The sequence below is a fragment of the Rhinatrema bivittatum genome, chromosome 5 (assembly GCF_901001135.1).
Source record: "Rhinatrema bivittatum chromosome 5, aRhiBiv1.1, whole genome shotgun sequence".
Taxonomy (NCBI): domain Eukaryota; kingdom Metazoa; phylum Chordata; class Amphibia; order Gymnophiona; family Rhinatrematidae; genus Rhinatrema; species Rhinatrema bivittatum.
Genome location: NC_042619.1, coordinates 67875972 through 67892600, shown reverse-complemented (window position 1 = coordinate 67892600; position 16629 = coordinate 67875972).

Genomic DNA, 16629 nt, shown 5'->3' with positions numbered 1-16629 from the left:
CAACAGCACCCAAGGATCCAGAGAGTGAGGGGAGATCCGGCAAGTCAATCAGAGGTGTGGAGGTACTTTAGAGTTAGAGAGGGCTAGCATTTTAAAGAATGCATTCACTTTTGCAAGGCTATTAGCAAAGGAAAGATATTGTACCACATCATGTAAAAAAAAAAGAACCCCTGTTACTGTTGATTTCAAGGGAGACTGCCAGTACTAGTTTGAGGACCCTGTCTACTATTCAAAGCAGCAGCAGAAAAGACAAAGAAAAGATAATTTAGATAATTTAGAAACCACATATTTGTGCCTAACTGTAAACCATTGTGATGGTGCACTACTAAACGACGGTATAGAAAAGTTTTAAATAAATAAAATAAATATCTCTCAAGCTGATCCCCAGCCCCTTCCTTTCCATTTTAGTTGTTTTCAGTAGGGATGTGAATCGTTTTTTGACGATTTAAAATATCGTCTGATATATTTTAAATCGTCAAAAATCATTAGGACCACAATACAATACCAATTCCCCCGATTTATCGTCAAAAAATCGTAAATCGGGGGAAGGGGGAGGGCAGGAAAACCGGCACACTAAAACCCCCTAAAACCCACCCCGACCCTTTAAATTAAATCCCCCACCCTCCCGAACCCCCCCCCCCACCAAATGCCTTAAATTACCTGGGGGTCCAGCGGCGGTCCGGAACGGCCTCCTGCAATTGAATCGTGTTGTCTTCAGCCGGCGCCATTTTTCAAAATGGCGGTGCAAAATGGCGGCGGCCATAGACCAACACGATTCGACTGCAGGAGGTCGTTCCGGACCCCCGCTGGACTTTTGGCAAGTCTTGTGGGGGTCAGGAGGCCCCCCCAAGCTGGCCAAAAGTCCCTGGGGGTCCAGCGGGGGTCCGGAAAATGATCTCCTGCCGCGAATCGTTTTCCGTACGGAAAATGGCGCCGGCAGGAGATCGACTGCAGGTGGTCCTCCAGCGGGGATCCGGAACCCCCGCTGAATGACCTCCTGCAGTCGATCTCCTGCCAGCGCCATTTTCCGTACGGAAAACGATTCGCGGCAGGAGATCATTTTCCGGACCCCCGCTGGACCCCCAGGGACTTTTGGCCAGCTTGGGGGGGCCTCCTGACCCCCACAAGACTTGCCAAAAGTCCAGCGGGGGTCCGGAACGACCTCCTGCAGTCGAATCGTGTTGGTCTATGGCCGCCGCCATTTTGAAAAATGGCGCCGGCTGAAGACAACACGATTCAATTGCAGGAGGCCGTTCCGGACCGCTGCCGTTCCGGACCGCCGCTGGACCCCCAGGTAATTTAAGGCATTTGGGGGGGGTTTGGGAGGGTGGGGGATTTAATTTAAAGGGTCGGGGGTGGGTTTTAGGGGGTTTTAGTGTGCCGGCTCACGATTTTCACGATTTTCACGATACTTTAAACACCCAAACGGCAACAATACGATTCCCTCCCTCTCCCAGCCGAAATCGATCGTTAAGACGATCGAGGACACGATTCACATCTCTAGTTTTCAGAACCCCTGTCCATTTGTTTTATTTGGAATGAACCAAACTGATAAAGGTCTTTGTTGTTTTAGATTACCATTCGTTCCAAATAAATACTCATCCCTAAAAAGGGATTCCAATATATAAAACCACCATAGGGGTTCCAATTTTAGGTTCCTCACCTGCATGACAGTTTTTGAAAGAGAGTAGAGGAAAAGCAATTTGGAGGATTCGAAATAAATCAGATTGACAAACAAAATAGTAAATAATCACAGAAATCTGATTTAGAACCCCCCAGAGTTCTAAAGGAACTCCAATACAAAATTCTAGACATGCTACTGGCAATCTGTAACTTATCATTCCAATCTGTACCTGAGGACTGGAGGGTAGCAAATATAATGCCCCATGTATCTGGGGTAGTAAATTTAGGGGGTCTTTTATCAAAGGCTTATCACATGCGATATTGTCGTATCACGTGCGATAAGCCTCTATCGCATGCGAAAAGGGCCTTTTCGCATGTGATATCATGCAAATTAGGGGGAGGGGAGGAGTCGTGGTGGGGAGGGGAGGAGTTGGGGCGGGGAGGGGTGGAGTCGGCGGTGTCTTCACTGCCGGCGATAATGTTACTAACATTATCGTCAGCAGTAGCGTGCCAAATAGCACCACCTTTTACAGCAGCGCTATTCGGTGCGAAAGCCGGCGCACCGCCGTGGTACAAAGGCTACGGGCTTTTGCAGGCCCCCCCCCCCCCTTCGCTCCCCGCCCCCTGTTTTCGCAGGATTCATCATTCTGCGAAGAATGATGAATCCTGGCCTTAGTGACCCATGTAACTACAGCCTAGTGCTCCTGAAGTCAGTACTAGTAAAATGGTGTAATCAATTGGTAAGAACAAAATTACTAATCACATGGATAAACAAGGTTTAATGCAGAAGAGCCAACATGGATTTAGCAAAGGGAAGTCATGCCTTACTAATTTATTAGAATTTCTTGAAGGTATGAATAAGTATGTGAACAAAAGTGAGCCAGTAGTTATATTTGGCTTTTCAGGAGGCATTTGATAAAGTCCCTCATGAGAGACTCCTCAGAAAAAAAAAAGTAATGGAATAGGATGCAAGGCCTTACTGTAGACAGGAAACAAAGAGTAGGACTAAATGTTCCATTTCCCTAATGAACGAGAGGTAAATAGTGGAGTGCCTCAGGGATCTGTACTGGAATCGGTAATGAGGTAATGAATGAGGTAATAAAATTTGCAGATGGCACATACATTTCAAAATAGTTAAAGCACAAGCAAACTAGGAAGAAAGATCTTGCCATTCTTGAACTGGGCATCTAAATGGCAGATGAAATATAATGTGGACATGTGCAGACTGATACACATAGGAAAAACTTAATCCTATCCTTCTTATGGGATGAACATCATATTTATCCAAAGATCTTGCTGTGCATGATCTCTTGAGGCCATATTGGTCAATTCTTCAAAATGTAGATGGGGGTCTATGTAGTCCTGAAATCTCATGTACATTCAATTCTCTCTTCATAGGGAGTCACCTTCGGGAACTGCACAGTTGGGATGAAGAGGCTGCAGACCCAACTTAGTGTTCAACCAGTGAAGGATGGTTTTTGCTATAAGACCCAAGGAAAGTTACACACACAAAAAAACCCTCAGCAGACCATACCAAAATTCTGTTCCAAAACAGAAAGAAAGAATTTATTGGAAGTCCAGTAAAAGGCAGAAAACTCAGAAGCAGTCCAAATAATTACCAAAAGAGAAACAGTAGCTTCATAAACATTCCCCAAAGTCTCCAATATGGTTACTTAAAGGTAAATTTTACAAGCTCTGCACACATCAAAACCGGGAGATATGTGCACAAGTTGGGCCAGTGCGCTTCGAGCAAATTTTAAGAGCTGCCCAGATACGCGCATATCTCCCACTGCGTGCATAGAAAATATTTTCCAAAAAAGGGGCAGGGTCTGGGGCATGGACATGGTCTGCATGGGGCATGGGCATTCCTGATTTCACATTGAAATTAGCACAAGTACACGCCAGGGTCTCCTGCCCCTTAAGGGGCGGATTTTAAGCGCCCTGCTCGCGTAAATCCGGGCAGATTTACGCGAGCAGGGCTTGCGCGCCGGTGCGCCTATTTTACATAGGCCTGCCGGCGCGCGCAGAGCCCCGGGACTCACGTAAGTCCCGGGGTTTTCCGAGGGGGGTGTGTCGGGGTGTGTCGGGGGCGGGGCCAAGCGGTGCGCCGTTTTCGGGGCGGGACGCGGCATTTCGGGGCGGGCCCGGGGGCGTGGTTTTGGCCCGGGGCGGTCCGGGGGCGTGGCCGCGCCCTCCGGAACCGCCCCCGGGTTGCGTCTAGGCGCGCCAGCGGCCCGTTGGTGCACGGGGATTTACTTCTCCCTCTGGGAGGCGCAAATCCCCCAACAAAGGTGGGGGGGGTGTAGACAGGGCCGGGGGGGTGGGTTAGGTAGAGGAAGGGAGAGGAAGGTGAGGGGAGGGCGTTAGCGAATTCCCTCCGAGGCCGCTCCGATTTTGGAGCGGCCTCGGTGGGAATGGAGGTAGGCTGCGCGGCTCGGCGCGCACCGGCTACACGAAATCGGTAGCCTTGCGCGCGCCGATCCAGGATTTTAGCGGCTACGCGCGTATCTACTAAAATCCAGCGTACTTTTGTTTGCGCCTGATGCGCCTACAAAAGTACGCGAGGGCGCCCTTTTTGAAAATCTACCCCTAACTGTACTTCTTCTATGGATGGTGTATCAGGCCTAAAACAAACAAACAAACAAAAAATAAAAAGATAAGTGGGTTTTTAAAGGTCAGGGCTAACAGGGGAGAAGGAGGCAATTTAACTAAGAGGTTTGGAAGTCCTATCCCTTACTTGGATGGACTGGGAATGAACTGGGAAAATTGGTAATGATGTCAGCGTGCGTGTCTCTTAAAATCTCTAGGCAGTAGAAGCAGCATTTGTGTGCAGAGATGCATGGCCACTTAAAATTGTGTGTACATATGCACGCAATCTATTTTATAACATGCACGCATTTACACGCATATGTTATAAAAAAGCCGTGTCCCTAGGCGTGAGTGGGAAAATGTGCTCGCATTTGCACCCACGCACCTGTTTAAAAGTTACCATCCCTCAGTTCTCAGATTTCTTGAGAATAATCCTATAGGAACTTCTCCCTCCAAACTTCCACAGAGCTCCTTTCTTCTTTTAGAGCTCAGTGGTAAAAAGTCAGGAAACCTCTTCTCTTTCGATCACTCTTTAGTTAGTGGACTTCCCCAGGCAGAATGGTGTCCCCATAGATTGAAGACCCTTATCCTTCCCATTGACTCTTATGCCTTACTAGAGGGAGTTCCCTTTATTCCTCCAGTGAGTGAATACCTGTTATCACACTCAAGCTCTGAACTTCTCAGACTCTTCCTAGTGCCTTGTGGAAAACACCTTCATATACATAAACTAAACTCATCCCTTTGGGGGAAGGACCTGCCTTTACTCACATCTGCTTGGACATCTCATTGCTGGAAAATGCCTAGTATTAACCACAGCACTCACTTTAACCTATAGGAAGGCCTAAGCTGCCTTACATACAATGATGAATAATTATGTTGATTCCATTAAAATTATCAAAATCTGACAGAAATTTCATTTTTTCCCAGAACCAATACAGCTATTAGAACTGTGTGCTGTACATTTTTGAGCCAAGAAAATCCTCTATAAATGTATTACTTAATCTTGTATTAGGCACTACATGGACTCATCAACTTGACCTATATATTTCATGGTCAAATATATTTTCAAATGAAGGTTTAGCTGACTTGTAATTGTTGTAAAAAAAAACAAACAAACCAGGCTATTTATTTATATATTTATTTATATTTGTGAACCGCTACAATGTATGGAGCAGTAGTAAAAAAAAACAAAAAACCATTTTTAAATAAATGAATATTTACCAGTGCTTTTAATCCACATGATTCAATACAATTGTACTGTGCAGATTACATAAAACATGTTACAATAAAAAACAATTATCTTTATAATGGAACAATTAAAGCACTACAATATAATACTCAACTGACAAAAAAAAAACTATATATACAAGCAAATAGCCTAATTAGGATAAAGCTTCTCAAAGCATCAATCCAAACTAGAATGCAGAGCAGGATTATTTATTTCAGTTTGCCAGCTACTCCTGTATTGAATCATCCCTTCTATAGGACCATAACATTTCAAATCAAAAGCAGAAACAATGTTTTAAAAGTACATGAACATATATTTGCATGGCTCAAGGTGCATAGGAGGCAATGTCATCATTGATACTCCACTAATACTCTCTACCTGAACTGTTGACTACAGGAATCTGCCTGGCATCAACTCAAATACCTTAAACATGCTGCTACAAACTGTTTTGCTACAATTGTATTTATTTTTTGAGTTAATCACTAGCATTTCTGCTATTGTTGGTAGAGATTAGTCAGTGTTTGTTGATCTATTTAACGATAGTCTACATTCAAACCAGAGTCTTCTGCACTGTAGTGGTCAACATCATGGCTTAGCTATGGGGTTAAATGAAATTGAGCAGGTGAATTACACATCACTCTCCACATGAATATATTCATATAACACAAAGAGAGATAGCGGAAAATATCCAAGAATAGTGAAACCATACAAATTTTATTATAGTGACTTCATTTCATAGAAAAATATGATGATATCCATATATATATATATATATATATATATAAACAATTTATCCAAAATACATTCTGATAACAATATTTAGACATTCGTGATGTAATATATAATGATCTCATCATAACATAATGTCAAAATCTCACCTAAGAAATTTACATATATAAAATCCCAAAAATATAAAACCCAACCTGTATCATACTACAACAGATCCCATTCATACCCATCCACGTTCATATATGTAAAAATATAAAAATATGGTGACCTCCAGAATATATTTCTCAGTGTATAACTTTGAGGGCTCATTGAAAACCTTTCTCCTTCATTCACTGATAACATTCCTTTCTGAGCTGCACAAGATATTTGAATCAATGGTACATGTTGATGTCTCAGTAAATCCTAATTTTTTTGATGTTTCAAAAAGAATTCCCTGACAAGGGACCTTCATTTTGCCTGACCAGGCTTCCTCAGGGAGCAATTTCCCTATAATCACAAATAATAACTAGACGAACCATACCATGTGTCACCAAAATTCATAAAGTGTACCCACTGTTCTAAACATATACCTCAAAAAATGAATATCCTATTCAAAAATATTAATAGCACCAAAAATAACTTCATGCTCCACATAAGAGATTCATCAAGTCTCTCAAAACATCTCATCTATGAAAGAAAAGCAAAAAACATATCAAAACTTAATATTTTAATATACATAATATATAGACCAAATTTCTTCTTTAAATACTACTTACCTCTTATTCATAGACAGATCAGTATATCTGATGCTTCGTGTATCTTCTCACAACAATAAGCGAAGAACGCCACGTTAGTCGATGGTGTAACACATATGTATCCCATGCATTTAACATCCATTTTTAATTCTACTGACCCAATCAGCAATGAGAGTCTATCAATTACATAAATGCAAACCACTCTATTTCACTATTAAGGCCAAATGATTCCAATGTGTGCCATGAGTACCATCTAATTGTTTGATTACAAAGAATCTTACAACCTCTACCATATGTGACACTGAACTCCAATGAGATACAAGTGGAGCATTCTTCTTTAATTTATTATTTATTTATTTATTTGAGGTTTTTTTCTATACCGGCATTCACGGAATTCGTATCATGTCGGTTTACATAAAACAAGGGGTGATCAAAACATTATAAACGTGCATAAATATGAGAGTAAACATTTAAACATCATAACAAGTTATAAAAGTGCGCAGAAAAATCAGTTACAATAAAACAAGGATGGTTCTAACTGGGAGAAGAAGAAGAGTAAGATAGAAGTTTTAGCAAGAAGAAGAACGAGCAGTTTTTGGTATGTCTGTATCAGTTTAGTGAGAGGTAATCCGTCTTTCTGTATTTGGTGGAAGAGCATCAGTCTGAGTCTGGAAAGGCTTTCTTGAACAGCCATGTCTTAAGTCTCTTTCTGAAGGTTGGAAGACATGGTTCCTGTCGTAATTCTAAGGGGATTGAGTTCCATAGTGGGGGACCTGCTGTAGAGAAGGCCCTGTCTCTCAGAGTTATATGTTGGGTGGTATTGGCGTGTGGTACCTGTAGAAATTCTCTGTACACTTCTCTAGTGGGTCTGTTGGAGGAGTGTTTTTTGAGAGCTATTTGTAGATGGAGTGGAGCTAGTCCATGGATGTTTTTGAAGATTGTGGTGAGGGATTTATGTATTATTCTGTAGTGTATTGGCAGCCAGTGAAGGTCTTTATCAATGTCTGAATTAATGTCTGAATACTGCTCTTGTGTTCAATAATTCTCTGTCTAATCTCTCACTTAGGCCTGGATTCATTATTCTTCGCAAAATGATGAATCCTGCGAAAACCAGGGGCGGGGGGGCGAAGGGTGGTGCGGGCCTGCGAAAGCCCATGTGCCGCGAAACAGCCGCACTGTTAGCGCGGCTCCTAACGCGGCCAATAACTACACCTCTTTCATTTGCGTTACGTTGTGCGCTAGAGGCCGGTAAAGGTTTTTTCAATAAGGCCAAGGCATGGAAGACCAGTAAATGATTACTGGCTACCCAGGAAGAATATGGACCACAACAGCCTTGTGGAGACTTTTTGCAAAGTAGGTGAATTGTTCAGATGGGGCAATGGGTGAGAAGAATTCCATGTGAGGATGTGAGTACTAAAAACTCATCTGTATTTTTGGAGGAAGACTGTTTTGTTGCTGTTGCTGCTAATCACTGTTGTAAGAGCATGTGAACCCCTGATAAATTCAGTGAGTTTTATTACTGTTCATCTTTGACTGCTGGAAACTCCAGAAATAAAAGTTTTATTTTGTTAAAGATACCTTCTGTGTGTGACCCTCCTGTATCCCAAGATGATGTTTCGAGAGAGGCAGCAGTCACTTCATGAAAGAAGTTGGAGTGTAGTCAGAGGGGGTTACACAGGAGAAAGCAGTGTTTTGTAGAGCTTTCCATATCCAACTTCATAAATACTACCCTTGCCTCTGTGCTGGGTCCACTATGCCGTCTGCTTCATCATTTTAATTTTTTTGTGAACCCGCAGAGACACTGGTTCTTATCTCTCAAACAAGTATCAGCCATGCCCTAAAGGGGGTTACAGTATATTGGAGGGGTGATATCTTATAACTACAGAACTTTCAAAGACATTACCCTTTAGGTGGCAAACTGAAACCTACAGTAAAATAGAAGAGCTAATCATGGTTTTATTTATCACAGTTCTGCACATACTGTGAGGCTGTCTAATTGGCTCATAATTTGTAATTACTACTCATATTAGCATAATTTACATGCATAGCCATAATAAATTCTATTGTGGCCATGAACACCGTATTTATTGCATCTTACTAGAAGCAATACACTAGGCCGTAGGATATGAAGGAGCACGGTTTTATCAGATGAAGATCATGTCAAACAAATCTTTGATTTGATGGATTTCTTTGATTGGGTGACTAAGAAAATGACCTTTTTATGTGAAGGATAAATACCAGAATGTCATGAAAAACAGGAGACCTTTCCTAAAACATGTCAAGAGTGAACTGAGAGTTATGACATGTCTCATAGCTCTTTGAGGGCAAATCTAAGGTTAAATATTTTGGGCCTGATTTTTTTCATTAAGGTGTTTAGGCTGTAGTTTATGTCTGTTTCTGGCTATTCTGCAGTTTGGAGACTAATGATTGTTTTTTGCTGCTATTCATGTTTCTATGTATCTCTATATTAGGAGAATTGTTGTTCTTGTATTATGGCTGTATTTGAAAATAACTATGAATAAAGGTGAGTTATGTATATATAAAAAACAAAATCCTGCCCCAGGTCCGATCTCTGAGGCATCTGCTGATCACATTCCTTTATTCAGGGTCCTCCATTTACCACCATATTTTTTTTTGTCTATCCCTCAACTAGTTTCTATAATCCAGTCTGCCACAACAGATCTCACCCCTTGACCACTTAATTTATTTATGAGCCTACTACATGGGACAGAATAAAAAACTTTTAAATCCAAGTACCTCACAACCTGTGCCCACCTCTGATCCAATTCTCAGGTTATGCAGTCAAATGAATCAATCAGATTTGTTTTGCAAAATCTGACTGATATCCCATGCTGCCTTGGATCCTTCAGCATATCCAATTCATGATGCTTCACTTCCCTTTCCTTCAGAATAGCCTCCAATAATTTTCTTTCCATTGAAGTCAGACTAATAGACTTATAATTTCCAACCTCCTCCCTATTGCATTATAAAGAGGGACAGCAGTCAGCCTTCTCTAGTGCAGCAGACCTGCTCCAGGCACAAAGATCTATTGAACAGATCCATAATATCCCCAAGTGAATTCCATCCAGTCCAATGTCTTTGTTCACTTTCCATATTTCTCGGTATATGCACTCTCTTCCACTACATACATACATACATGGTACTCCCTCTTCAATCTCTTCTGCAGTGAATAGTAAGCAAAGTATTTGTTCAGCATTTCTGCTTTTTTCTTGTTCTCCTTCTACTTTAGTATCTACCCCTTTATGTCAGTGAAGAAAATGGTCCTTAAAGTAATTGATAGCCTTTGCTTAGGCTTTTAAAAATGAAATCTATGTTGTGAATAAATATGAGGAATATCATTATGTTTTAAAGATTTTATTTTTAAGGACATCTTCAATTCCTGAGTGAGAAAGCCACAGGCTCCCTGTCTTGGAATTTATAATAAGCAGCGCTCAGCTGAGAGACCTGCTCAGACTTGTTTTGGGTTCCTGCCTGTAGCTTTGACAGAAAGAGTAGCTTATTAATATGAAATCTCCAGGAGGAGATTTTAAATGTTCCCCCTCAAAAGCTAAAAACAGAATTTATTTGATCCCAAGATACTAAGCAGCTTTGCTCCCTTTGTTTGAATTCCACCCTGCCTCTGCTTATTGGATGGGGTACTCTCTGATAGTTCCCTTTAGATTTTTGGACAACGCAGGGTCCTGAACTCTGCCTTCCTCCACTCCACGGAAACAGATGCAGTTGATATGCAAGTTTCAAAGATCCAGAAAACTGAGCAAGACATTAAATGTAGTCACTGGGGCTGGAGTTTCTACGCTAGGGTTGTGAGCATGTATGTCACACAGTAAACATCCAAGTTCATTCCATGGTGATTCTCAATGAATCTCTTGAAGAAAGTACAAATTATCTCCTATTTCTCACATGGCTCCATTCAGCAGCATTCCAGGAAACTATACACCGACTACCACTAGTAAGTGCCTCTGCTGCCTATGGCAGCTTGTGAGTAGAAACAGATCACCCCATCAATTAAAAAAATTATGTGGTCCATACTCAGAAGCAATTTGGACACTGAGGGGGTCATTGCCATTTGTGATGTCTCCTGTAAGTCCTATTTCAGCTGGGGGGAGAGAGGGAGAGAGAGAGAGAGAGAGAGAGAGAGAGAGAGAGAGAGAGAGAGAGAGACTGGCCATAATATCATGGCCCATAGGGAGGTATTTGTATCCCTATGGTAGGCCCACCTAGTAACTCGAGGTGGGGATTAGGTAAGAGTGTAGGGGGTTAGGGGCCACTGTGACATTCTACATGACACCTACGAACAGAACAGTGGTCTCTTGTGAAGATTTGCTGGCCTTCGGAGTGAGGAAACTCACTCCAAGATGAGATTTGGGCAAGGTTCTCTCAACCTAGCTTGATGTTACCCAGGTAGAGAGTCCATCAAGCTAGGTTGAAAGAACCTTGCCCAAATCTCATCTTGGAGTGAGTTTCCTCACTCCGAAGGCCAGCAAATCTTCACAAGAGACCACTGTTCAGTTCGTAGGTGTCCCCCAGTGGTTGAATGCAGGAAATACAACAGGTCTGTCACTTATCGCAGAATCTGAAATGGTATCGCAATTTGCGCTAACTTAGCTCTTCGCACAGTTAATTAGCGCAAATTGTGATAAATACTATATTAGCATAAAACACGCCCCTTTTGCTTTCGCATGCGGTACTTACCGCATTTTGATAAATCCACCCCTTAGCTGGCTAACTGGGTCATTTATCATTTCACGTTAGGGCCCTAACACATGAGATAAATAGCACAACGTGCATTAGTATGCAAGTGGGAGGAGATAATGGAAATAAGGATCTCCTGGCATGGAATACAAAGTCAGAAATAACTACACCTTTTTTCTGTGCGTTTGCCTTGCATTACTGGAGAAAATGTTTTTATTGCACTAGAGAGAGACTCTGTATAGAGTCAATATGTTTGAAGCTAGCTAGAGACTGCATTGTACAAATCAACTCCTCTTGTTGGCACCTTTCTTCGATTCAAATGATAGAAATTCTTCAGTGAATTCACATTTGCAATTAATTCCTCTGACTGTATAAGTACAATCCCCCCAACCTGCCCCAAGTTGAAGGTGTCCCCGCTACAGTGGTACATATATAGCATGTCATATTGACTCTATACAGAGCCTCTCGCTCTCTCTCTCTCTCCCTCCCGCTCCCCTCTCTCTCTCTCAAAAAATAGCACATCACATGATGTGAAGATGTATTGTGAAAATGCATCATGCTTTGTGGAAATTACTGATATGGCAGCTGGGAAACCAGCCTAGCCATGCCCATTTTTTTTATCGCAGGTCCTATTTCTACTTTATTTATAGCATTTTGAAAAATCTCCCAGTAAGTTAGGGGCATTCTGGGAAGTACAACATTGGGTCGACCATGGGGCCATACTACAATCGGCCTCATTCACCACTAACACTCCAACGAATCTTCATGGCAGGGCAGCACCAATTCCATCCTGCCTGCTTAGGCGAGTATACACACATCTCTCCCATAACTAAAGGCTGCATGGCGAGAACTTAGCTGCAGCACCAAGAGATAACATCACTGGAGACTGGGTATTTAAATCTCAGCTGTCCATTACGATGGTACCTCAGCAGCAAGTCTCCTGCCATGCTTCCTGCCTGCAGTACTAGTTGCTCACATTCCTGTCCTGTTCCTGCGTTGTTCCAGTCTGTTCTGCTCCTGCCTTGTTCTAGTCTTCATCCTGCTCCTGTCCTCTCCTTGCCTCTTGCTATCTTCTCCATTTGATTTCTTTGTGCTTGACTCCTATCTGGATCCTGACTCTGCCTGATTGCTGCCTGAGTCCTGACTCTACCTGATTGCTGACTGCCTTGACCTCTGCCGGATCCTGTCTCTGCCTGATTGCTGCCTGGATACCGACACCATCTGACTGCCGCCTGCCCTGACCTCTGTGGTGACCTGACTCTATCTGACTGCTCCTTGCGGGACACTCACCTAAGCCTTGCTGGCCTCAGAACTCAAGTCTCCACCTGTGGGGGAAGAGGCTGGTACATGTAAAGCCTGTTCTCAGTCCAAGCTTGACTGTGTGGGCCCAGCTGGTTCCCTGCTAGGGTGTATCAACTATGCCACAGTCCAAGGACTCAACCTCCATGACAGGGAGGAGTTGCGTTAGGCAGCTGAGTTATTCAGCTAACTCTAATATTCAGAGTTAGCCAGATAACTTTCACAGCTAAGTGTAAGGTGGCTGTGGGTTTTGAACCACACGTCCTGGTGGTGGTGGATTGGAGTTCTGTAGAAAGAGCTATTTAACTGTGAGGACTTAGAGAAGCTGTAGTGTTGTCATCTTCCCAGGTACTGTGGGCTGGGCTATTCCCAGCCAGGCTCCCATTGGCTATATGGTAACCTACCCTGTTCCCTCAGCTGTTTTTACGTGCTAGCCAGCAGAGAATTCTCTACTGGCCCAACATCTCCTGAGTTTCAATTGTTGGTCTGCACTAGTCTGTGCTAAAATAGAGCAAGCTGGATTGGGTCTTTCTCCCCAGATTCCCTGGTAAGGAACATTGCATCTTTTCGGTTGTTCCTTGCAAGCTATAAGTCATGAAGCACATGTTTTGTTTTCTACAGTAAAGAATATCAATAGAAAGCGCAGCTATTGTATGTTTGTTAAGACCCTGACAGATTGTGCAAGCCCACCTGCAGAGACCTGTGTTAGGTTTAGAGGACATAAAGGGTCTAGATGTGACAGTTAAGGGTTAGAAGTCCCATAAATGAGAGAGAATGATTGGGCAAAATGGCGATTAGAGGTAGTGAATATAAAAGACAAGAAAACCACCATTTCAGAGTAGTGCTGAGACAGGTTTTTATTTATTTATTTAAAAATCTATAAACTGTTTATCATTTGTAAACCGCTTATCATAATTCCTAAGTGGTTTACATCATTTTAAAACATAGAACATAGACATTGGCTCATAAAAGATAATAAAATAGCAATCTAAAACCTTAAAAAAACCCATAAAAACAAGCACATAAAGCACATCCTTCTTATTCTACTTTATAGTATTTTCAATTATATAAAACTTCGGTGTACTCCACTCACATCAGGGAGACTCCAGAAATCAAAAGTATAAAAGATCTGCCTCTCTTTACTTAAAAGCTTGTTTAAAAAGAAAAGCTGTTAACCATCTTCAGCGTTCGAGCCGGTAAACGACGCCGGTCCACCAGGCAGTGAAGCTGAGGGGCAGCCCACCAGCAAATTTCAGACCTATTAGTAAAAATTTTTAACCTATCATTAAAATCATCCATTGTACCTGAAGACTGGAGGATAGCAAATGTAACCCCAATATTTAAAAAGGGCTCCAGGGGCGATCCGGGAAACTACAGACCGGTTAGCCTGACTTCAGTGCCAGGAAAAATAATGGAAAGTGTTCTATTTATTTATTTATTTAGCATTTTTCTATACCGACTTTCCAATAACAAAATTATTGATCAATTCGGTTTACATTTTAAACAATAACAACAATGACAAGTAAATGTTTTACAATGAACAGGTCGAATTAACTTGGATTAAGATATATGGGGGTAATAACATAATTAAGATATATGGGGGTAATAACATAATTAACATGAGATAATAACATGAGATAATAAATTAACATGATAATAAATTAACATGAGATAATAAATTAACATGAGATAATAAACATCAAAATCACAGAACATATAGAAAGACATGGTTTAATGGAACAAAGTCAGCATGGCTTTACCCAAGGCAAGTCTTGCCTCACAAATCTGCTTCACTTTTTTGAAGGAGTTAATAAACATGTGGATAAAGGTGAACCGGTAGATGTAGTATACTTGGATTTTCAGAAGGCGTTTGACAAAGTTCCTCATGAGAGGCTTCTAGGAAAAATAAAAAGTCATGGGATAGGTGGCGATGTCCTTTCGTGGATTGCAAACTGGCTAAAAGACAGGAAACAGAGAGTAGGATTAAATGGACAATTTCTCAGTGGAAGGGAGTGGTCAGTGGAGTGCCTCAGGGATCTGAATTGGGACCCTTACTTTTTAATATATTTATAAATGATCTGGAAAAAAATACGACGAGTGACATAATCAAATTTGCAGATGACACAAAATTGTTCAGAGTAGTTAAATCAGAAGCAGATTGTGATAAATTGCAGGAAGACCTTGTGAGACTGGATTATTGGGCATCCAAATGGCAGATGAAATTTAATGTGGATAAGTGCAAGGTGATGCATATATAGGGAAAAATAACCCATGCTATAATTACACAATGTTGGGTTCCATATTAGGTGCTACAACCCAAGAAAGAGATCTAGACGTCATAGTGGATAACACATTGAAATCGTCGGTTCAGTGTGCTGCGGCAGTCAAAAAAGCAAACAGAATGTTGGGAATTATTAGAAAGGGAATGGTGAACAAAACGGAAAATGTCATAATGCCTCTGTATCGCTCCATGGTGAGACCGCACCTTGAATACTGTGTACAATTCTGGTCGCCGCATCTCAAAAAAGATATAATTGCGATGGAGAAGGTACAGAGAAGGGCTACCAAAATGATAAGGGCAATGGAACAGCTCCTCTATGAGGAAAGACTAAAGAGGTTAGGACTTTTCAGCTTGGAGAAGAGGCGGCTGAGGGGGGATATGATAGAGGTGTTTAAAATCATGAAAGGTCTAGAACGGGTAGATATGAATAGGTTATTTACTCTTTTGGATAATAGAAAGACTAGGGGGCACTCCATGAAGTTAGCATGGGGCACATTTAAAACTAATCGGAGAAAGTTCTTTTTTACTCAACGCACAATTAAACTCTGGAATTTGTTGCCAGAGAATGTGGTTCGTGCAGTTAGTAAAGCTGTGTTTAAAAAAGGATTGGATAAGTTCTTGAAGGAGAAGTCCATTACCTGCTATTAAGTTCACCTAGAGAATAGCCACTGCCATTAGCAACGGTAACATGGAATAGACTTAGTTTTGGGGTACTTGCCAGGTTCTTATGGCCTGGATTGGCCACTGTTGGAAACAGGATGCTGGGCTTGATGGACCCTTGGTCTGACCCAGTATGGCATATTCTTATGTTCTTATGACTGATCATAATTTAAATACATTTCAACTGCAGTATCAGTAAAAACTTGATGGTGAATTTGCTTGGGCCAAAAGGATAAAATGTTTTCCAATTAATGTAGATCAGTTTAGAGGGAAATGTTTGGAATTAATTTCCAGTATTGATGAAACTGATATGTCATCAAGAGGAAATGGTTGATTTATGGCACTCATCATTGTCTGAAGTTTATGAATCTTTAGCTCCTTCTCAAGAAGTATGGATTAGTGAGAAGCTTAAGATAGCTCCTTGGTTTTCTAAACATATTTTAGATCATCGAAAAACATTGTGAAGAGCCGAGAAGCGATGACACAAGAAGGATGTAGATTCTAAAATGGTTTACAGAAATATTTTTGCAGGAATATAAAACCCTGTGTCACAAGACAAAATTGAATACTTTAAAGATAATTTTAGATTTGCAATCAATAGACCATCGCAGTTATTTTCCACTGTGAAATTTTTGACAAATAACCAGGTATCTAAAATGGATAGTGAGCCCTCATGCGATCCATTTGCTGACTATTTAGTTAGCAAACAAGTCAGCATTCAAAATGCTGTGGCCTCTTTACTTCTCCCACCTCCTAGTTATATTGTGGAAGCT